At 44.2% G+C, this 23,175-nt stretch overlaps 1 long non-coding RNA gene across 1 annotated transcript in view; it reads right to left on the reverse strand.

Annotated features, from left to right (window-relative positions):
- Positions 1-1,011: 1,011 nt before the first annotated feature.
- Positions 1,012-23,175, reverse strand: part of LOC137376421 (uncharacterized) — a 148,075-nt gene continuing 125,911 nt past the window's right edge. Inside the window, exon 3 of the long non-coding RNA XR_010976215.1 lies at positions 1,012-1,371. This is a non-coding gene — a long non-coding RNA (uncharacterized lncRNA). The remainder of the gene's footprint in view (positions 1,372-23,175) is intronic.

The raw sequence follows: 23,175 nt of genomic DNA on the forward strand, positions 1-23,175 counted from the left end.
TTCTGATATGCTCTTCCAATGTGTGAAGCTTTATTCCTGGCAGCAAAGGAGATGAAAATTCACCCTGACATTTTCTTTTCTTTTATCTGAAAACTAGCTCTGGAATCTATTCTTTAACTTCCGAACGAAGATCACAAAAGTGATTAGTGTGTGACCCGGTGAACCATTACTTGGGACATACTTGTTGGCAGTCCACAGAGGAAAACCAGGCCTGGAGGTGCAAACTCAGCAACGGCACTTTAGGCCTGCTGTGGCCATATTTTCCTTGTAGTCAACAGCACCAGGAAAGTGGAAATTATTTCGACATTTTCCAGATCATTTAAGTATATAAGTGGCATTTATTGCTACAAGTTGGGAAGAGATCCATGTTCCAGTAAGTAGTCACCTTAAGGTTGTAGCAAACAGGAAATGGGTTGCACATTTTTTTATTTTAAAAAATCTCATCCAAATTTTTTTATTTTTATATTTATTTATTTAGAGATACAGCACTGAAACAGGCCCTTCGGCCCACCGAGTCTGTGCCGACCAACAACCACCCATTTATACTAATCCTACATTAACCCCATATTCTCTACCACATCCCCACCATTCTCCTACCACCTACCTACACTAGAGGCAATTTACAATGGCCAATTTACCTAACAACCTGCAAGTCTTTGGAGGTGGGAGGAAACCGGAGCACCCGGCAGAAACCCACGCAGACACAGGGAGAACTTGCAAACTCCGCACAGGCAGTACCCAGAACTGAACCCGGGTCGCTGGAGCTGTGAGGCTGCGGTGCTAACCACTGCGCCACTGTGCCGCCCATAAATGTGCTTTAATTCTCTGGCAATATTTTCCATGAAACATAAAATTGTAAAATGTGTTGTGAAAGTACTACAGAAGTAGCCTGCTTATACTATAGCTGAGGGCCTATTACTATACCCAGTCTGGCCCAACTGAACTTGTACAGTAAAACCACAATAAACAGTAGGTCTGGTCTATGTACAGCAGCAGTTTTATTTTCAGGCATGATCTTACAGTAGATGACATTCAAGAGATAAATGATTTAAATACTGGACAAGCTTACACAAGCAAAATGTCAACAACTTATATTGGCACAGTCAATGGGATCCAAACAACTCAAAACCCTTTCATTTAGGGTCACTTTACAACTTCACTGTTGTTGAAGATTCTCCTGTCATCAAGAATCTTCCACTTGTGTAGCTAAGAAACTCTTCTTCTTCTTTGGCCTCCTTGTCGCGAGAGACAATGGGTAAGCGCCTAGAGGTGGTCAGTAGTTAAGAAACTATGGTCAACAGATAGTATCGATCTAAAAGGAAAGGCTTGCACAAATGCAAGGAAAATTGGAAATCCAGCAGGATGAGAGAGCTAGAAAAAGCAACAAACGGGAAATAATGAATGTAACAAGACTTGCAAAAAGGGAATATAAGAATAAACTCGCAAAGATTATCAAAGTCCATAGCAAAAATTTTTATAGATAGTTTAAGAGAAAGAGAGTAATAAAGAAGTATTGTGGGTCCATTAAAGACAGATATAAGTGAGATCATTATGGACAATAAGAATTTGTTAAGTTAATGTTTTATATCTATGATAAGGTTCCCGACAAAAGCTTATCAAAAATTAAAGTGCACAGATTACAGGTAACCCTTATGATATTATGACATGGGTTGGAAATTGATTGGTAGGTAGGAGACAGAAAGTAGAGATGAATGGAATGTTCCTTGATTGATGGAATGTGACAAATGATGTTCTCTAGAGATATATACTGGGGCCTCAGCTTCTAACCATATATATCAATGACTTGGTTGAAAGAATAGGGATCCGTATATCAATTTTACAGATGAAATTAAGTTTGGAGGCAGAGTAAATTATGTAGTTAGGCGCAGGAAGTTACAAACGGAAACAGACTAACTGGGTGGGAAACGTGAGGTCTGATCTGCACCTGAAAAGGACAAAATAGAATATTTCTTAATGGTGAGACCAGGAGCAATGAAGGAGCAAAGGAATTTAGGAGTCCATGTACACAAATTAATAAAAGCTAGTGCACTGGCATGAAAATGAATCAAAACACTAATAGAATGATGGCCTTTATTTCAAGGGAGTTGGAATTCATAAGTGAGGAAGTGATGCTTCAATTGTACAGAGTTTTGGTTAGATTCAGTTTGCAGTACTGTGTTCAGTTATGTGTATCAAAGATTACTCAACATTATAACTATTTATGTATGAGATGTTTCTTTAGGCTGCACAATGCACAATGTATTTACACAATAGCAATACAGATTTAGATAAAGACACCAGCTGCAGGTTTTCTCAGCGCTTCATTTAAAACTACACCTATTTTTCTAAGAATCAAAAGGTAATAATGAGAAACCTGAAAGCTAGATCAACAATGCCTATGGACTCAGGGATTATACTTTATCTAAAAATATAGCTTATGTAAAGGAAATCAGGAAATAAGAAGTCAACTGAAATCAAATTAATAGCAAATTAAAAAATAATGCGTGGGCCATTGAAGACAATGAAATATAGGCCACTAAACCCATTGGATTTAGCTGCAGAACCTCCATAGGAACCTGGAGGGTTGTTTCCTTTGCCTATGTCCATACGCCATATTGTTCTGGAATACTAGCCATTTGCAGTTTTCTTTCAAATAGTAGAAAACAGTAACCTACATTTACACAGACTGAATCAAATTTCTTCACTCTTCTCAGCTCCAAGACACTCTTTCTGAACCTACTGTTTTGACATCATGATGCATATACCACAGCATGCTTCATTTAACTTATTCATTGCCAGAGCCTCGATACGCTAGAACATTTTTGCCACATTCAGTGTTCCAGGCCTTCTACCATCTACAGAAATTTAAACCCCCAACATCACCTCTGATTTATCTTTCCTTGTCTCTGCCTCTTGTCTCTCTTTTTCTCTTCAATCTTTCTTGCATCTTGCACCATAAGGGCCAATTTTATAGAATCGCACTTCTCGGAGTGGGTAGACTTTAGTGAAATAGGCCCTTATTGGTCTTAACTTTCAGGTGTATGTGTGAATTTAAAATAAACATTTGCATCAGGAAGTTTAAGGGAACAGTGGACAAAGGCAATGGGAATAGTGTTCATTGATCACTGACATGTTAAGCCAAAAGGCCTGCATCTTTGCTATAAACTTCTATGATTCTATGACATACAAGTCTTGAAATCAGTGTTGCAGTGAACCCCGTCCAATGCATAAGTTTAGAAAATACACAACATAAATTAGCTTTTCATCAACCTTTAGCTGAAACTGTGGCCCATCGAAAATTCCCTGAGGAAATTCCCAGCTTTATTCTCTAGAATGTGTGGAATTTTCAAGTATACATAATTTGCACATGTGCAGTATCATTTCAATGTCATTACAAAGACCCATGGCAAAATATTGCACCTATTTTCTTCAACTTTGTCATTCCTATGATGATATAACAGTATTTATTTTTAATGATACGCTGAAGTGGCTTTGATGCCCCATTAGTCTGTCCTAAGTGAATATTTATGGGCTGAATTTTGCAGGGGACATTGAAATCCTGCCACCAGGGTGAAAAGCGGGAGGCGACCCCCGCTCCAGCGGGCAGCGGGACCCTGGGGTGGCATTTTGCCAGCAGCGGCCAATTAAGAGGCCACCGCAGGGCCACCATCCAATGAAGGATGACGGCCCGCCCTCCAAGAGCTGCCAGCCCCATCAGACGGCCAGCAGCTCAGCAGCGCCACCCTAGCAGTGGCCAGTGCTGAGGATGCAGCTCCAGGATGAAGGCGCCTCAAATGGGAGGCACCTTCAAAGAGAAAGTGAGGTTTTTTGGGGGGAAACCAGGGCCAGGCAGGCTGGCCCCGGCTAATGGAGGGATGAGGTTGTGGTGCACCGGCGGCGCTGTTGTTGTAGGGGCATCCTTTATCGCGGGGGGCCCTCCATGGGCCATGGAATTCGCATAAATGAGGGCCTTCCCCCAAGGAACCTGATGAGGGCAAAGTGCCCGCGGGGATGGGAAGTGGCTGTTAATTGGCCATTTAAGTGGCTCAATTAGCTGCCCAGCCAATGTGCCATAGTGGTGAGAAGATGTCAGCCTCCTCTCCCAGCGCTTTCCCCCACCATATTGCCAAGCCTCCTGCCTCCCAGCTGAATCCCAATGGGCTGGGAAAATTCAGCCCATCTATGTCTTAGCTATAGGCAGTGCGTTAGGATATGACCAAAGTAAATTCAAATTTGATCAGCATACAATGATTGGCAAACAAGTTCAAAAGGATGAGACAGAGTCGATTGAAGCAGAGTGTTTCCAGTAGTTGAGGGTTGAAGACCAAAGAGCCATTAATGTAAGATTAAACAAAAGAGATTTATAATACAGAGCAAGAGTAACTTCTTTAACCAGAGTTGTCAAGCTGGACAATTCACATCTGGGGTTAATAACTGTGCCAGAAAACATGGAGGCAGCTTTAATCCTACCCATTCAACAAAAAATGTCTGATGAGCAGTTAAAATCGCCCAGGTTACTCATCCGCCCGGGAGATGACCGTTCCTGATTTTAATAAAAGCAAAATACTGCGGATGCTGGAAATCTGAAACAAAAACAAGAAATGCTGGAATCACTCAGCAGGTCTGGCAGCATCTGTGGAAAGAGAAGCAGAGTTAACGTTTCGGGTCAGTGACCCGAAACGTTAACTCTGCTTCTCTTTCCACAGATGCTGCCAGACCTGCTGAGTGATTCCAGCATTTCTTGTTTTTGTTCCTGATTTTAACCTGCTCTTACTGAGCAAGTGGCAAGGACATCTGCCGAATTGCGGCTGGGTCCTTCTTTACATAATGCAATTTTAACTTAATGGTCAGAGTAGGAAACTGCAGTGGTTTTTCTGCCAGCTGAAGACAGTTGGGAAGTGAAGTGGGGCAGAAGAGGCTCAAACAGTTGAGTGTTTTTATTTTCCCATTGGGGCCAAGCAGAAAAGGAGTTCTTGTCCAGGTCCGGCTGGTAGGTCGGACATGGGGGCTGCAGGGACAGGATAGGGAGGGAAACAATCTCAGCAAAAGCTTCAGAAAGGCCAGCAGCAGGCCCAACTTTCCTAGGCCTTTTCTAGAACAGCCTCCATTATCTTAGTAAGACTGCTGATTAGGCCACTCAACACCTGGTATAAATGTAGTCACTCCTCCCTTCCACCCTATTACACACCTTTCCTGTTGTTCTTACATCCCACCAACCCCTGCCCTATTTTTTTCTCTGGCTCTGTACTTGCATACAAACCGTTATATCTCTAACTCCTTCCAGTTTTGAGGTAAGGTCATCGAGCTGAAATAGTAACTGTTTCTCTCTTCACAGATGCTGTCTAACAAGATGAGTGTAAATTAGTATTTTCTGTTTTTATACCTGGTATAAATAGGCAGAGCCTGCAGGCATACTGCTTCAAAGTTGCCACCCAGGGTCCCACAACTGATTCAAATAAGCAGCCTCCCAGTTAATAGCTGTCGCGTCTCGCAGTCAAGAAGGTTGTGGGCTCATGACCTTGAGCACATAGCCTAGGGTTATACTCCTATGGTCTATGAGGAGAGTGTTGCTTCATCACAGAAGCTGTCCTTCAAATGAGAACCCACACTGAGACCCTCTCTTTTTGTGAAACCAGTTCAGATGGCTGAAGATCCTTTGGCATTATTTAAAGGAGAGCAAAGCATTCTCTGAATGTGTTTTTCCTAATATTTCTCCCTCAACCAAACCAACAGATTCTGATTCAGAGTTCTGATGAGATATTAACTCGGTTTCTCTCTCCACACATGCTGCCTGGCCTGCTGAGTATTTCTAGCATTTTCCATTTTTACAACAGATTAACTGCTCATTTATCACATTGCTGTTTGTGGTACTTTGCTGTGTGTAGCTGTTAAATATCTCACCAAACAACAAGTATTGCAAAGAAATTAATTGCATGTGATATGCAATTGCATGGTCTGTGATAAAAGCAGAAGGTGCTGGAAATATTCAGCAGGTCTGGCAGGATCTGTGGAGAGAGAAACAGCATTAACGCTTCAGGGTTGTGACCTTTCATCGGAACTGGCAAAGGTTAGAAATGACTTTGAGCAAGTGAAAGGGGTGTGGCGGGAGGGTGGGAAGAAGAACATAAGGGAAGGTGTGTGATAGGGTAAAGGGCAGAAGAGAGTAAATGACAAAGATGTCATGGAACAAAGGCAAAGGGAGTGCCAATAGTTGTAGTAAAAGATAAAGCAGTAGTTCAGAGAGAGGGTTAATGATAGAATAATGAACAGCACTGTCCAAAAGCTAAAACATGAAAAACAAGTTTAAGACAGGCACATGGTTAAAAATAAAGTAAAAAAAGGCAAACATGCTCTGAAATTATTGCACTCAATGTTGAGTCCGTAAGGCTGTAGAGTGCCAGATCGGAAGATGAGGTGCTGTTCTTCGAGCTTGTGTTGAGTTTCACTGCAAGACTGCAGCAGGCCGAGGACAGAAATGTGGGCATGAGAGCAGGGTGGTGAATTAAAATAGCAAACAACTGGGAGCTCAGGGTCATACTTGCAGACTGAGCGTAGGTATTCCGCAAAGTGGTTAGCCAAACTGCATTTGGTCTCCTCAATGGAGAGGTAACCGCATTGTGAACAGCGAATACAGTATACTAAATTGAAAGAAGTACAAGTAAATCGCTGCTTCACCTGGAATGAGTGTTTGCGGCCTTGGATGGTGAGGAGAGAGGAGGTAAAAGGGCAGGTTTTACACCTCTTGCGATTGCGTGGGAAGGTGTCCTGGGAAGGGGACAAGGTATCGGGGGTGATGGAGGAGTGGACCAGGGTGTCACGGAGGGAACAGCATTGTTTGTGATATTTGAGTGACATCGTAATATCTGTGTTTATTGTGTACTGTTTCTGCTTACCTAAGGAAGGATATGCTTGCCATAGAAGGAGTACAATGAAGGTTGACCAGACTGATTCCTGGGATGGTTGGATTGTCCTATGAGGAGAGATTGAGGCGACTGGACCTGTATTCTCTAGAGTTTGGAAGAATGAGAGTTGATCTCATTGAAGCATGCAAAATTTTTTACAGGGCTCGACAGGGTAGATGCAGGAATGATTTTTTCCCCTGGCTTGGGGGGGTGGGGGTCGGCAGGGAGTCTAGACCAGGGGACACAGTCTCAGAATGAGGTAGCCATTTAGAACTGAGATGAGGAGGAATTTCTTCACTCCAAAAGTGGTGAATCTTTGGAATTCTCTACCCTAGAGGGCTGTGGAGGCTCAGTCATTGAGTATATTCAAGACAGAGATCAATAGATTTCTAGATATTAACACTATCAAGGGATACAGGGATTGTGCGGAAAAATGGTGTTGAGGTAGAAGATCAGCCATGATCTAGTTGAATGGCGGAGCAGGCTCCAGGGGCTGAATGGCCTACTCCTGCTCCTATTTCCTATGTTGATATGTTCCTATGTAAAGAAATTCAAATCTCTTACACAGAGAACAATTCAATATGTGTGTTATTATTCATTTAAGAACTCTATTAATAATCTACTCCAGATAATACAAAAATAGTAGTTTCATGTGACACAATATACATGTAAATCTCACACGTGAAATACCATTTACAACATGACCATCAATTTAAAAATAATCAAACAGCTGTGCATTTGTACTCATCATCATTGAGCAGCCTGTATCCATGGCAACTCCCTTGCTTTAACTGCCCCTCAGGATTTTAACAAACAAATTTATAAACTAACAATAGTTGACTAACCAAAAAATTGTTATGCAATTCATATTAAACATTGCTCAAATAAAACAAGCAGACAAAAATTATGTTCTATTACATTGAGACATTAATGGAGAGAGCAATTGGTGCAAATTACATGAGGCATTCTTATGAAGACTGCACTGATTATAATTTCTACCTTCATATGAAATATCAATAGGATATTAAAAGGTAGAAGTCTATGTTGGCAATAATAGCCATTTATCGTGTTATATATGACGTCTATTTTAAAGCAACGGACAGAGAATTTTCTCACAAACGTGTTGTGTTTGCTATTGTCAGGAACATGGGAAATAGGAACATAGGAGCAGGAGTAGGCCATTCAGCCCATTGAGCCTGCTCCCCCATTCAATACGATCTAGACTCCCCAACCAGGGGAAACATCTTAGCTGCATCTACCTGTCTATCCTCTGTACATCTATTCCTCCTACCAAAATGGATAACCTCACATTTTTTCACATAATATTCCATCTGCCACGTTCTTGCCCAATCATTAAGTCTTCAAATTCCCTTGAAGCCACTTTGCATCTTCCTCACAACACACATTCCCACCTACTTTTGTGTCATCTGCGAACTTGAAAATACTGCATTTGGTCCCCATATCCAAATTATTGATATATATTGTGAACAGCTGAGGCCCAAGCTCTGATCCCTGCGGTACCCCACTAGTCACAGCCTGCCAATGCAAGAATGACCCATTTATTCCTACCCTCTGTTTTCTGCCTGTTAACCAATCCTTAATCCATGCCAGTATATTACCCCCCATCCCATGTGCTTTAACTTTGCTAACCAATCTCCTGTGGGGGAGTTTATCAAAAGCCTTCTGAAACTCCAAGTATACCACGTCCACCGCATCACCTTTATCAATTCTGTTAGTAACATCCTCAAAAAACTCCAACAGGTTCATCAAACATGATTTCCCATTTATAAATCATGTTGACTATGCCCAATCAGATCATTATTATCCAAGTGTCCATTTATCACATCCTTTAGAATAGATTCTAACATTTTCCCAATGACTGATGGAAGGCCAACAGGTCTGTAGTTCCCTGTTTTCACTCTCCCTCCCTTCTTAAATAGTGGGGTGACATTTGTGACCTTCCAATCTGCAGGAACTGTTCCAGAATCTATAGGTATCAGTAAGTTCTAAGAAAACACACACAAATAGGCTATCTAATATCGAAAAAGGTTTTAACAAAACCTATAATATCTTTCTAACTGTGCAATATCTGGTTTAATACCCACAGGCCTTCTTTTTACGATTCCAAGAATCATGAAGAATTTACAAACTAAAGAAAAATTTAAGAGGTTTTGTACTTGGGTGTAGTGAATATCCTGGGCAGTGCACACTGAAGAAATTTAGGAGAGGAGATTGCACCTGATTTTCTAACCGTTATATTAAAGCAAGGGATGGTAGCATAGTGGTAATGTTACTGGACTAGTCATCCAGAGGCTTGCACTAATGCTGCAGAGACATGAGTTTTTTGTACACTCCATCCAGGCAACTATTCACACTCAAGTGTCAATGAGAAAATTCTGCTCTGCAGTTTTTTTTTCAAATGACCTCTCCATTTCAACTCCCTACTCTTCCTGATTCACGTTGGGGTCAGCTACTATAGACTCCTACAAGCTTCCAGCACTACACCCAGGCAACCCATTGAGAATGCACTGAGTGTCGGACAGCCATATGACCATGGGGCATTTAAAGGCCAAACATGATCCTGATATTCACTTTAAACGAGGGGCCAATGGATAATGGATCCCCTTCCCCCTCGCACCCTTCCCCCTCCCCCTCGCACCCTTCCCCCTCCCCCTCGCACCCCTTTCCCCCTCCCCCCTCGCACCCCTTTCCCCCTCCCCCCTCGCACCCCCTTCCCCCCTCCCCCCTTACCCCTCCCCCTCGCACCCCCTTCCCCCTCCCCCTCACACCCCCTTCCCCCCTCGCACCACCTTCCCCCCTCCCCCCTTGACCCCCCTTCCCCCTCCCTCCTCGCACCCCCTCCCCCCTTCCCTCTCCCTCCATGAAATTGCACGGTTTAATTGTTAGGGCCCCTGTTCAGGGATAGGATCTAACAACTCCACTGCCTTGTGGGCGTCTCAGGAGAGACCAAGGCTAAGGGCGTAAACCCTAACAGAAAATCCGGAGCGGAACCCATAAGGTGGTCATGTGTCACCTTTGGCATGTTTCCTGCAGCCATACCGGTGCCAAATGTCGTGCTCTGCACTCCTTTGGACCCCACTAAGAAGGCCGACAGGGGGGTTTTGACGCTTGGGCAACTCACAACCTCCATACATCCGCCCAGGCATGTGCCATGCAGAGGTCACTCCATAGTCACCCCACAGCGACCAAAACAGCACAGAAGGCAGCAGTTACGGGTTATAAGTCCAGCTCAATTGGCGTAGAGATTGGACACCACGGGTTGCCTTTGTCAGAGGGAGAGGTCATTGCATCTCACTGGACAGCTAGCACTTGCCTCAAACCAGGCAGCCCCTCAGTCAGTAAGGTTCTGTCCCGCCACAGTCCACCTGCTTCAATGGGTGCTTGGAGCTCAGGGTCATTGCCCGACAAGTGGACTGTAAGACCGCACCAAACAGCACGACAAAAAAAGGAAAGAAGGTACCAGCCCTTCGTTTTGCAAGCTGGAACGTCAGAACTATGTGTCCTGGCCTGTTGGAAGACCTTACACAAATCAACGACTCTCGGAAGACCGCCATCATTAACAATGAGCTCACTAGACTCAATGTGGACATTGCAGCACTACAGGAGACATGCCTCCCTGCGAGCGGATCTCTAAGAGAGCAAGACTACACCTTCTCCTGGCAGGGTAGGGATTCTGAAGAACCAAGACAGCATGGAGTGGGCTTCGCCATCAGAAACTCTCAGAGCCACATTCAAATGGCTCAGAACGCATACTGTCGATCCAACTGCTCACCGCCTCTGGTCCAGTACACCTACTCAGCATCTATGCTCCAACACTCTGCTCCCCTCCTGAATTTAAAGACCAGTTCTACGAGGAACTCTATAATATCATTAGTGGCATTCCTAATACCGAACATTTGTTCCTGCTGGGGGACTTAATGCCAGGAATGGGGCCGACCATGACTCATGGCCCTCCTGCCTTGGGCGCTGTGGCATTGGAAGGATGAATGAGAATGGACAGAGACTGCTGGAGTTGTGTACCTATCACAACCTCTGCAACGCCAACTCTTTCTTTCATACTAAAACCTGTCACCAGGTTTCATGTCGTTGGCACCAGCTGAACCTCATCGTCACAAGGCGATCCTCTATAAACAGTGTTCAAATCACACGCAGCTTCCACAGTGCGGACTGCGACACCGACCACTCCCTGGTGTGCAGCAAAGTTAGACTCAAAGCAAAGAAGCTACATCCCTCCAAGCAGAAGGGCCGCCCGCGCATCAACACGAACAGAATTTCTTATCCACAGCTGTTACATAAGTTTCTAAATTCACTTGAAAAAGCCCTTCAAAACACTCCTGCAGGGGATGCAGAGACCAAGTGGGCCCACATCAGAGACGCCATCTATGTTGAACTACAAGAAAGCCCCCAGCGAGTTAACATCCGTAGCACTTAAAGCAGCCAGAAGCACTGCACAAAGAACAGATAGGCACTGTGAAAATGACTACTGGCAACACCTATGCAGTCGTATTCAGCTGGCCTCTGACACCGGAAACATCAGAAGAATGTATGATGGCATTAAGAGAGCTTTTGGGCCAACCATCAAGAAGATCGCCCCCCTCAAATCTAAATCAGGGGACATGATCACTGACCAAAGCAAGCAAATGGACCGCTGGGTGGAGCACTACCTAGAACTGTACTCCAGGGAAAATGTTGTCACTGATATCGCCCTCAATGCAGCACAGTCTCTGCCAGTCATGGATGAGCTGGACGAACAGCCAACAAATTGGGGTAGGTATACCCACAGTGCTGTTAGGATGGGAGTTCCAGGATTTTGACCCAGTGACAGCGAAGGAACAGTGGTATAGTTCCAAGTCAGGATGGTATGTGGCTTGGAAAGGAACATGCAGGTGATGGTGTTCCCATGCATTTGCTTTCTTGTCCTTCAATGCGGTAGAGGTTGCGGGTTTAGAAGGTGCTGTCGAAGGAGCCTTGGTGAGTTGTTGCTGTGCATCTTGTAGATAGCACACACTGCTGCCACAGTGCATCGGTAGTGAAGGGAATGAATGTTGAAAGTGCTGGATGGGGTACCAATCAAGCAGGCTGCTTTGTCCTGGATGGTGTCGAGCTTCTTGAGTGTTGGTGGAGCTGCATCCATGCAGGCAAGTGGAGAATATTCCATTACACTCCTGACTTGTGTCTTGTAGGTGGTGGACAGGTACTGGGGAGACAGGAGGTGAGTTACTCGCCATAGAATTTCTAGCCTCTGACCTCTGATGTTTATCTCAGTGTGTGTCTCTGGGAACAGCCTGTAGAGCACTGAGTCCTGCATTTCAGAGTTGCTCGGGATGAACTTCAACAAAAACCACTGCATCTCTTTCCGGATCTGCTTTGCTAAAGCACATTCAGATGGAAGTGGCTGTACGTCTCTTCCCAACCGCAGCCGCCTCGAGGGCAGCTTGCGGAAGCAGTAAGACTCCAGACATACAGGAAGGATCTTCTCAGCATCAGCCAAGCTACCTCTTGGTACTTGTTTGAATGTTCTGGCGATGAGTCATTCTGCCAAATGAGTTTGACAATCTGCTCGGGGAATCAGCCGACAGGATCCACCATCTTGTTTTCCCGCAGGGCCTCAAGGATGTTATGTGTAAACCACTGCTTGACGGACTTGTGCTCAAACATGTTTTTCTGTACAATGTTCCACAAAGGACAGGTGGTATGGCACAATCCAATTGAATGGAGTGTTCTGTGGCAACGTGGCCAGACCCATCCTTCGCAACACTGAGGACGGATAGAACCTCAGCACGTAGTGAAACTTGGGGTGGCATCTTATGAGTGCCACAGCATTCCCAATGGCGGGACCGCAAGTTGTAATAACTTCCACTTTCACTGCAAATCTAGTTTCCCACCCGATTTTGTATTTAAATTAATCATGCGGTGACGGGCACAGGGAACATGTGGGATCATGCGGCAGGGACAGCCTTTCATTGGTGAACCCACCATCACTGCCCCAAGCACCGTGATCGCCACAGATATAAAACATTCTGTGTTTGCAGCCTCAAGGAGCAGCAGCCTTCCTTTCATGTAAGTATCTTCAGAAAACCTTAAATTGAAGCTTTTACTTATTTCAAAATGTTTTTGCCTCCCTTATTTTGTGAAAGTCATCACCAACTTCACATCATTTATTTTCCCTGCAGCCAAAATGAATGAAATGGCAGTAAGCAGGCAGTGTCCCACCCCATGGTTTAGTGATGCCTCCCTGCAGGTTCTCTTCCAGTCCATCAGGGAAAGGCGGCAGGTCCTCTTCCTGGCAGATGGAGTCTGAAGGCAGCCCCGCCTCACCAAGGTGGCCTGGATGGAGGTAACTGGGGAGGTCTCAAACTGTGGGGTCACTTGTAGATCGTGGGTGCAGTGCAGCAAGCAAATCAATGACTTGCGAGGGTAAGTGGTCTTGGCGAAGCTGTTCCATTGATGTCTTTCATTGCTGTGTGTCTTTGAGGCAAGGGATACACAAGGAATGCGTGAACAGCCTTGGTGCCATTCACTGAATGATGCTGCACCAAGATGAGAATTGACATTGTTTATGTGATTGGATGTGCCATGCAAAAACCAATGCAAAATGAATGTTGTTGATGTATGTATGCAGTGGTTGTGATGCATCATTTATGATATTAAATCTGCACTGTCTGCTGAAGGATAAACAAAGCCTCAATCAGCGTGAGCTTGCTAAGTTGGGAGGAAGGTTCCCTGACATCAGGTTGCTGACCATGGCAGAGGAGGAGGCCTCTGAGATCGTGAGAGAGGAGGGAGGCAGCGTGAGCAGAGATGGTGAGGCAGGAATCTCAATGTGTTAGGATGAACTGTCATTTCAGCTCCTGCAGCCATATCTAGAAACTAAAGGAAATTGTGTGAACTCATGTGAAGTACATGCTTAAAGTGCCTCTGTTTGTGTCTCCACTGCAGCTGCCGCACTCGAGTCGCAGAACACCTCGCAGCCCAAGAATCCTCCTCTGGGGAGGAAGAAGAAGCGAATGCCCCAGAGGGTGTACCATCACCTGCCTCTTCTTCCACCTCCGCCAGTACTGATACATCCACACAGTCCGTGGGGGGTTTAAGATTAGAAACAGGGTCACAAGCTGGAGTGCACGACAAAGACACATCCCAACAGCTGAGGGAGCATTTGCCAGCCGGATCCCCTGACAAATATGTCGGAGATGCCTGAAGTCATGTGTGACTTTGTGCCTGTCATGGAGGAATCTACGCAAGCCATGACCTCTGCCATGTCCCAGGCATTTGAGTGTACGGTTGCCTCAGTCAAGAGTCTGGCAAGCTCTGTGGTGAGTCAGGTTGAGCACTTGAGCCATATGCAATCTGACCTGCACTCCATTGCTTTTGCCGTGGGCTCCATGCAGCAGAGTCTAAGTGAGAGATGATCGAGGAACCTGGACCTCCCTCCAGGTGCTCTTTCCACTCAGGGAGACAGGCAGGTGCCATCGTGCACACAGATGAAGGAGGAGCACGTGCCAGCTGCCCCCGAGCCTTCCTCTCAGGACACCCAGGGTCAGCGGCATCTCGTCCTCTATCCCCGCCCCCCCCCCCCCCCACCAACATTAACCCCTTTACCTCCAGCAGGCGAGCACATGGGGGATACTCAAACACCATTGCTACAGACCCCCAGTAGGATGGAGCCATCAAGGCCCCATTCCTCCAGAGGATGCCCGCCACAGTCATCCACAGCCAACGGACTGGCGCACTGAGCAGACTGCCTCCACCTCAGCTGCTCAGGATATCACCTAGACACAGTGGGAGAAAGCGTGAAAAGAACGCAAAAATGACGTTTGCAAAGCATCTCAGGAAATGTCCAGTGTCCGTAACTCATTGGAATTTGAGCCTTCACTCTTCTATAATGGCTATTTTCCTATTGATGATCAATAACTTTTTCCAATACTGTCATGTCTTTTGTTTTCTACGGTCATAAGCTAATGCTGCTTGCAGTGGTGTGTAGTCACATTCATCATAGCCCTTAGATGATTTCAAATGACAATCACATAAAAGTGAAGCAACACTTCGTTCAGATTGCACAGATGAATAAAACCCTGTTCCTCCATGCACTCGATCAACCCCACCCTTCCCTCCCTGACTACCCTGCCCTGCCCTGCTCCTCCAGTAAGCCCCCGCCCATGCTGTCGCCAACATCCCCGGAGATGTTTCACCCTTGTTACCGTTGAATATGGAGGCAAACATCCATTGCAATGCTGACCTGGAAGCAAACATCCATTGCAATGCTGACCTGGAAGCAAACATCCATTGCAATGCTAGCATTAGTTTAGCGGATGAGTTAAAAAAAGAGCACAGACCTGAGACTCAACTACACATCACGTTGAAATATTTGTGAACTGTGTGGCACAGGAATATCGCTCACAGTTTGTGATGGAATATAGGTATAATAGGCTTAATTAGGGAGCATTTGGAAATAGTTAATGTATTATGCCTTTTAGACTTAGAGATTGAATGGATGGTCAGTTTTCAGAACTCACTGAAATTCCCCTTTATGTAGGTAGAGTTAAATATTTCAAGGTCCCTGTTAGAATAGAATTTCTGTTGCCAGGGAATTGGAAGATAACCACATACATTGAAATATCCTGTGTGACTCAGTAAGAGGTAGCAATAAATTTAATTAGTCTAGGGGTTGTTGATGCAGACAAATCGGCTCTGGAGGTTGCTTTAAGGTACCATAAAAAGGCAATTATAGACTAACAGGAACAAGAGGTCAAGTAAACACAATTATAATCATTTTGACCAGATAAAAGCTCACAACTTCAAATTCCAGTAAAACATTAAGTGGAAATGGTAATTAAAGATATGGATTTTAAAAAGAACACAGGAAGGTCACATAAATGCCAGAAGTCATATGCCACCTTAGAAAAGTATAAAAATTAGAGGTTTTGAAGGCAAAGTTTAGGGGTGTTGAATCCTCAAACAACACTTCTCATCCCATGCCTTATTCGGGGATTTAAAGTATAAGTTTACTTTAAATTTTGATGGATATTCTGGATATTCTAAGATAAGTTTGCTGTAATATTAGCAAGGTTAAACTTTTGGATTCTATGTTAGAAATAAGAATATGTGTTACATCTCTCAGTAATATTTGATATTGTGATATACTTATCCACTTAAGAAGTTTATTGCATGTTAAATTCTTTAATAAATATATAAAAGTTAATAAATCGTCTCATGTAGTATTCTGTATACAACTACAAGAACCCCCTCTCTGTGTCTCTTTAAGTGGAGAGATACATATTGAAGAGAGTTTCCCAGACCCTTATGATATCTGGGATATTTATGACTTAGCCATAAATATTAAAAATAGGCTATCCGAAAGATGGTAATATTCTCTGTTGGTTTTCTTTCTTTGAGGGAAATAAGTATCTGAGAATTTGTCTGGTTTGAATTTGATTAAAGGAGATTTAAAGGGATGTACTCCTGATTTGGTTTAGTCCCTATAAGGGGTTAAAGTCATAAATCACTTCACGTTCACTTAATCTGGCATTTAGGACTAAATTGTAACTATACATAGAGTAATGAGTATTATTTAAGTGAATGCAAAGCTGCAATCCACCACCGTGCTAGAGGAACCCCAGAATGCTGCAAACCCGCCACCAACTTAATTCCTCTAAAATATCTTGCCTGTCGGGAATCTGAAAAACCACCTCCCACCTGATTATATCACCCTGCATGCCACCAAATCTGCCGTGGCGGACAACATAAAATTCCACCCTTGGTGTTTGCATACCAAGGGTCTACGCACAGCTTGATGCAGCCACAGATAAAGGTGGCCATCACGAAGAGGGCGGCGTTGGGTATTTTTTTTTCTCGAGGTTTGAACATCATGTTCCTGTGGACATGATAAATTTTTGATCTCCATATCGAGCAGAAGACGTTTCAGGTGACTGCCACAGCGCAGGAAAGGGGTATGGGCCAGATCTGTGTCACATACAGCGACACTGAGAGTGCCTCACACCTGCTGATCAGGTTCTTACCCGCAAAGGAGATAGAATCTCACCCACACTTGCCAGTTTCTGTTTCACCATGGCGATATGCTCCTTCCAGATTTTGGCACATGCCCCTGCCCTCAGAAACATACCCCCAGCACCTTCAGATAGTCTGACCTGATGGTGAAGGGGACAAAGGATCGGTCGACCAAGTTCCCAAAGAACATGGCCTCTCTCTTTCCGCAATTTACTTTGGCTCCCGAGGCTAGTTCGAACTGGTCACAGATGCTCATCAGTCTGCAAATGACAGCGGATCCGAGCAGAAGATGGCGATGTCGTCCATGTACAGGGAGGCTTTGACCTGAGTGCCCCCACTGCCTGGGATTGTCATCTCTCTTATGCCCATATTCTTCCTGATGGACTCAGCAAAACATTTGATACAGCAAATAAACAAGACAGGGGAAACAGGACAGCCCTGCCTGACTCCAGAATTGATTGGAAAACTTTCCAATTCCCACCCATTGATTGAAACTGCGCTACTGATGATTGCGTACAGCAGTTGGATCCACTTGCAGATTCCATCCCCAAACCCCATTTTGGAGAGCACGTCCATCATGTAGGTGTGCCTGTCAAAGACCATCTCCTGGTCCAAGCTGATGAAGCAGGTGTCCACTGCAAGGCGATCAGTGATCTTCCTGCTGGGTACAGTGCAGGTCTGGTCAGGGTGAATCAACAACTCCAGAGCAGACTGGACCTTGGAAAGAATTATGTATCCACATTAAGCAGACAAATGGGCTGCCAATTTCTGATTTCCTTCCTCTTCCCCCTTCCGCTTGTAGGTGAAGGTGTTGATGACTTCCCTAATGGGTTCTGACATGCTGCCAGCCAGAAGTATCCTCTCACACACTTCCAGCAGATCTGGGTTGATCCAATCCCACAGAGTTGAACACAACTCAACTGGTAAGACACAGAAACACCCACCAGCAAATTGCCACATGCAGATTAATTGTAGTACCCCTTCCACTGCCACAGCTAAGAACAGCTAACTCAGCACAGGCCAGCGACCTTTCTTGTCACTGTGGTTCGTTAATGTACCAACTAAGTCATCATGGGAGATTCAGAACCAATCATTTTTAACAGTTTTGCTTAACATCCACTTTAGTTTATTGTTTTGAATTTTGTCATGCAAAATATATAACTAAGCAGAACTAAATTTCATCTCGCCTGCCAGTTCTTTCCCTATTCAAATTACATTTGTGTCTGCAACATTCGCTGTGCTGTAAATATCACCAAAAAACCTGTCTGTCATTGGCCCTACCTGCACTACCTCAGGGCTTAATGGGGGCTTAACTGTACTGTAACATTGATTTTAAAAAATTGTATGCACTTGCCAGAGGATTGTTCAATCCATTCCTTATTATCTCTTAGCCCTAACCAGGATCAGGGTAAACAAGCCTTATTAAAGAGAAGGAAGACTTGTATTTACATAGCGCCTTTCACAACCTTAGGACACCCCAAAGTACTTTACAGCCAATTAAGTACTTTTGAAGTGTAATCACTTTTGTAATGTAAGAAATGCAGCAGCCAATTTGCACAGCAAGCTCCCACAAACAGCAATGTGACAGTGATGTTGATTAAGTGCTAAATATTGGCCAAGACACTGGGTATAACTCCCCTGCTCTTCTTCAAAATAGTGCCATGTGGTCATTTACATTCAGCTGAGGGCTCAGTTTAATGTCTCATCCAAAAGATGGCACTTCCGAGAGTGCAGTCTTCCCTCAATTTTTTTGTACTTAAGTGGGATTTGAACCCACAGCTTTCTAACTCAGAGGGCTACCAACTGAGCCACGGCTGACACATATTAGACCATTCTGAAAAGACTCCACATCAACGAGTCTAACTTATGCAGCATTGTGATTGTGCAAATTAAAGTGTTGGCAAAAAATTGTACATTACTGCTGAGGCCAATTGTATTACCCAGACATCTAACCTGAGGGATAACAGTTAATTCGACAGATACCAGAGGAGTCAAAGATGGGACCTTCCTGCTCTGTGTAGCTCAACATTATGCTAATAGTCCCTTACGAATCAAAACTTGTGTCTTTATTCACTGTGGTGTACAGGGGAGCCTGCCTATGTTTAACAGTGAACCCATTGTGATCAGCCCATCTAACTGCAGACTGTACCTTTACTGAGGGTATCAAATAATAAACTAGTGAACCAATGCATTCAGGTCAATTGGTCAAACTTAGTCATATGCTAAATATTATGCAGTAGCACCCCCTCCATACTGCACTTTAGGGGTACAGTAGCACTGTGGGTATGTTACTAGACTAGTGATCCAGGAGGCTGGACTAATCACAGAATCACAGAATAATACAGTGCAGAAGAGGCCCTTCGGCTCATCGAGTCTGCACCGATGCATTGAAGACACCTGACCTGTCTACCTAATCCCATTTGCCAGCACTTGGCCCATAGCCTTGAATGTTATGACGTGCCAAGTGCTCATCCAGGTACTTTTTAAAGGATGTGAGGCAACCCGCCTCTACCACCCTCCCAGGCAGTGCATTCCAGACCGTCACCACCCTCTGGGTAAAAAAGTTCTTCCTCAAATCCCCCTTAAACCTCCTGCCCCCCCACCTTAAACTTGTGTCCCCTCGTAACTGACCCTTCAGCTAAGGGGAACAGCTGCTCCCTATCCACCCTGTCCATGCCCCTCATAATCTTGTACACCTCGATCAGGTCACCCCTCAGTCTTCTCTGCTCCAGCGAAAACAACCCAAGCCTATCCAACCTCTCTTCATAGCTTAAATGTTCCATCCCAGGCACCATCCTGGTGAATCGCCTCTGCACCCCCTCCAGTGCAATCACATCCTTCCTATAATGTGGCGACCAGAATTGCACACAGTACTCTAGCTGTGGCCTTACCAAAGTTCTATACAACTCCAACATAACCTCCCTGCTTTTGTAATCTATGCCTCGATTGATAAAGGCAAGTGTCCCATTTGCCTTTTTCACCACCCTATTAACCTTCCCATCTGCCTTCAGAGATCTATGGACAAACACGCCAAGTTCCCTTTGTTCCTCACAACTTCCCAGTGTCAGGTCATTCATTGAATACTTTCGTGCCACATTACTCCTTCCAAAGTGTATCACCTCACACTTTTCAGGGTTAATATCCATCTGCCACTTTTCTGCCCATTTGACCATCCCGTCTATATCTTCCTGTAACCCAAGACACTCAACCTCACTGTTAACCACTCGACCAATCTTTGCGTCATCCGTGAACTTAGTGATCCTACCCCCCACATAGTCATCTATGTCGTTTATATAAATGACAAACAATAGGGGACCCAGCACAGATCCCTGTGGTACGCCACTGGACACTGGCTTCCAGTCACTAAAACAGCCGTCTGTCATCACTCTCTGTCTCCTACAGCTAAGCCAATTTTGAATCCACCTTATCAAGTTACCTTGTATCCCATGTGCATTTGCTTTCTTGATAAGTCTCCCATGCGGGACCTTGTCAAAGGCTTTGCTGAAATTTGCTAATAATCTGCAGACACGAGTCCAAATTCCATCATGGCAGGTGGGGAGTTTAAATTTAGTTAATTAAATAAATATGGAATAAAAAGCTTGTATCAGTAATGATGACCATGAAACTGCTCCCCAGCTGGGAACCCATGAAACCTGTTACCAGGTGCGCAGTATAAAAAGTGAGGCAAGTGTGCTCCCTGACAGCTTATTAAACAGGAGACATGTTACAACAACAACAACTTATATTTATATAAGCACCTTTAACGTAATAAAACCTCCCAACGTGCTTTACAGAAGCATTCTGACACCAAGCCACAAAAATAAATATTAGGTCAGATGCCCAAAAGCTTGGTCAAAGATGTAGATTTTAAGGACTGTCTTAAAGGAGAAAAGTGAGATGGAGAGGTGCAGGGAGGGAATTCAACAGCTTGGGGCCTAGGCAACTGAAGGTACGGCCACCAATGGTAGAGTGATTAAAACCAGGGATTCAGAAGAGGCCAGAATTAGATGAGCGCAGATATCTTGGAGGGTTGTGGGGCTGGAGGAAATTACAGAGATAGGAAGGGGTGAGGCCATGGAGGGATTCGAAAACAAGAATGAGAATTTTAAAATCATGAAGTTGCTTGACCAGGAAATAATGTAGGTCAGCGAGCACAAGGGTGATAGAGGAACAGGGGACTTGGTGCGAGTTAAGATACAAGCAGCAGAGTTTTGGATGGCCACAAGTTTACAGAGACTAGAATGTGGGAGATCAGCCAGGAATGCGTTGGAATAGTCAAGTCTAGAGGTAACGAAGGCATCAAGCAGGAGAGCAGTATAATTGAGACTAGTGTGCTCCCCTAATGGTTTAATACTGGATTGTTGTAAAATCCCAACTGGTTCACTAATGTCCTTTAGGGAAGGAAATCTGCTGTACTTACCAAGTTTGGCTTACATGTGACTCCAGACCCACAGTAGTGTGTTTGACTCTTAACTGCCCTCTGAAATTGCCTAGCAAGCCATTCAGTTGTATAGGGATGGGCAATAAAAATGCTGGCTACGTCAGTGACGCCCACATCCCGTGAATAAATAAAAAGACAGCAAATTGCTAAAACAACACAGTATGTAAAATCAACAGAAACAGCACAGTATGTAAAAATAACAGAAAAAGATATTCCTCGAATCAGTTTACAGGGGATGAATATGCCCTTTTATGAAAGGTTCTTCTTACAGTCTCTTTTCAGTGAAGAGCCAGAGGAGGCTCGGACATGACTCAGTGTCTTTAGAAGTGAACAAAAAGTGAGATGCCAAAAATTAGAGTGGTTACAGCACACAAGGAGGCATTTGAGCCATCGTGTCCATGTCAGTTCTCTGCAAAAGCAATTCAACTAGTTCCACTTCCTCACCCTTTCCCTGTAGCCCTGCAGATTTTCTCTCTTCAGCTGCTTATCCAACTCCGTTTTGAAAGCCACAATTGAATCTGCCTCCACCACACTCTTGGGCAGTGCATTCCAGATTCGAACCACTTGTTGCATAAAAACCTTTTTCCTTTTGTCACCTTTTGTTCTTTTGCCGATCACTTTAAATCTGTGTATTCTGGTTCTCGACCCTTCCACCAATGGGACCAGTTCCTATCTACTCTGTCTAGACCCCTCATGATATTGAACAGCTCTGTCAAAACAACCCTCAAATGTCTCTTTTCTAAGGAAAACAATCCCAGCTTCTCCAATCTATCCATGTAAGTGAAGTAAAAAATTGTAACCTTACTGTTACAAATAGGGCAGTTTCTCGAAATCTGCTCACATGCTAACAGCTAGACTGCAATTTCTATAAGCCAATTGAGTCCCTTATGAATCAAAACTTATGATTTTATTCAGTCCAGTGTACAGGTCGGCTCTGAAAGTGCTTATTTTGCATCGTATTTATGGTAATAGCAAAGTAGATGGATCATTGTTGTCAAAATAATTAGAAAGCTGATTTGAAAACATATATATGCATGTGTTCAAGAGAGCAAGATCCTTCAGGAAAATAGAATTTGTAAATTGGCTCCTAGGTAGAAAATAAACTGACTCCTGACTTCAGACTCCATTGTGTTTAGAAAGTCCAGTTAAAAATTACTTTTAAAATACCCAAGTTGCAGTATTTAAATGATTGAAGTGGTGCAAGATGAAAGAAGGCGTATCACAGAGATCAGATTGGCAGCAGACCCACATTGTCCACACTTACCAAAATACCATCAACTGTATCTACAGGCCCTGACATATCTACTTGGCAATGACCAAGGGCAACTTCCTCTGTAGGCACCAGGTCAGCACAGAGGCAATTGCACTGTTGTGCCCTTTGCTGCAAGGAGACTGAAACTAACCTTTGACATGACATGGTAGTTAAGGCACCTCTTCATTCAACGTTTCTGCCTCCATCTCCCCTCAGGCTAGCATTGGGCTTATCCCACTTTCACCATACATCTGCATTTCTCAAAGTACAGGGGTTATTGATCACACCAGCACGTAACTATCCAGGTGTGAGAAGTGAAATTCTACGTTGCTTATTTAGTCTGGTGTGACTCGCTTGGGACAGTTCAGGCAGTTGAACGTCTTTCGTTCATGTGTATCGATGTTAATCTGAGAGAATACACAAAAACAAGAGCAGCAGACAAAAGGTTCATATAAAGGGTGGAAATCTCCAAGAATTGTACCATGAAAACAGGAGACCATTAATATCAATGCAGAAATGTTCATTCAATATTTTCTCATTATTGTTTTTCAGTA

The sequence above is a fragment of the Heterodontus francisci genome, chromosome 1 (genome assembly GCF_036365525.1).
Source record: "Heterodontus francisci isolate sHetFra1 chromosome 1, sHetFra1.hap1, whole genome shotgun sequence".
NCBI classification, from domain to species: domain Eukaryota; kingdom Metazoa; phylum Chordata; class Chondrichthyes; order Heterodontiformes; family Heterodontidae; genus Heterodontus; species Heterodontus francisci.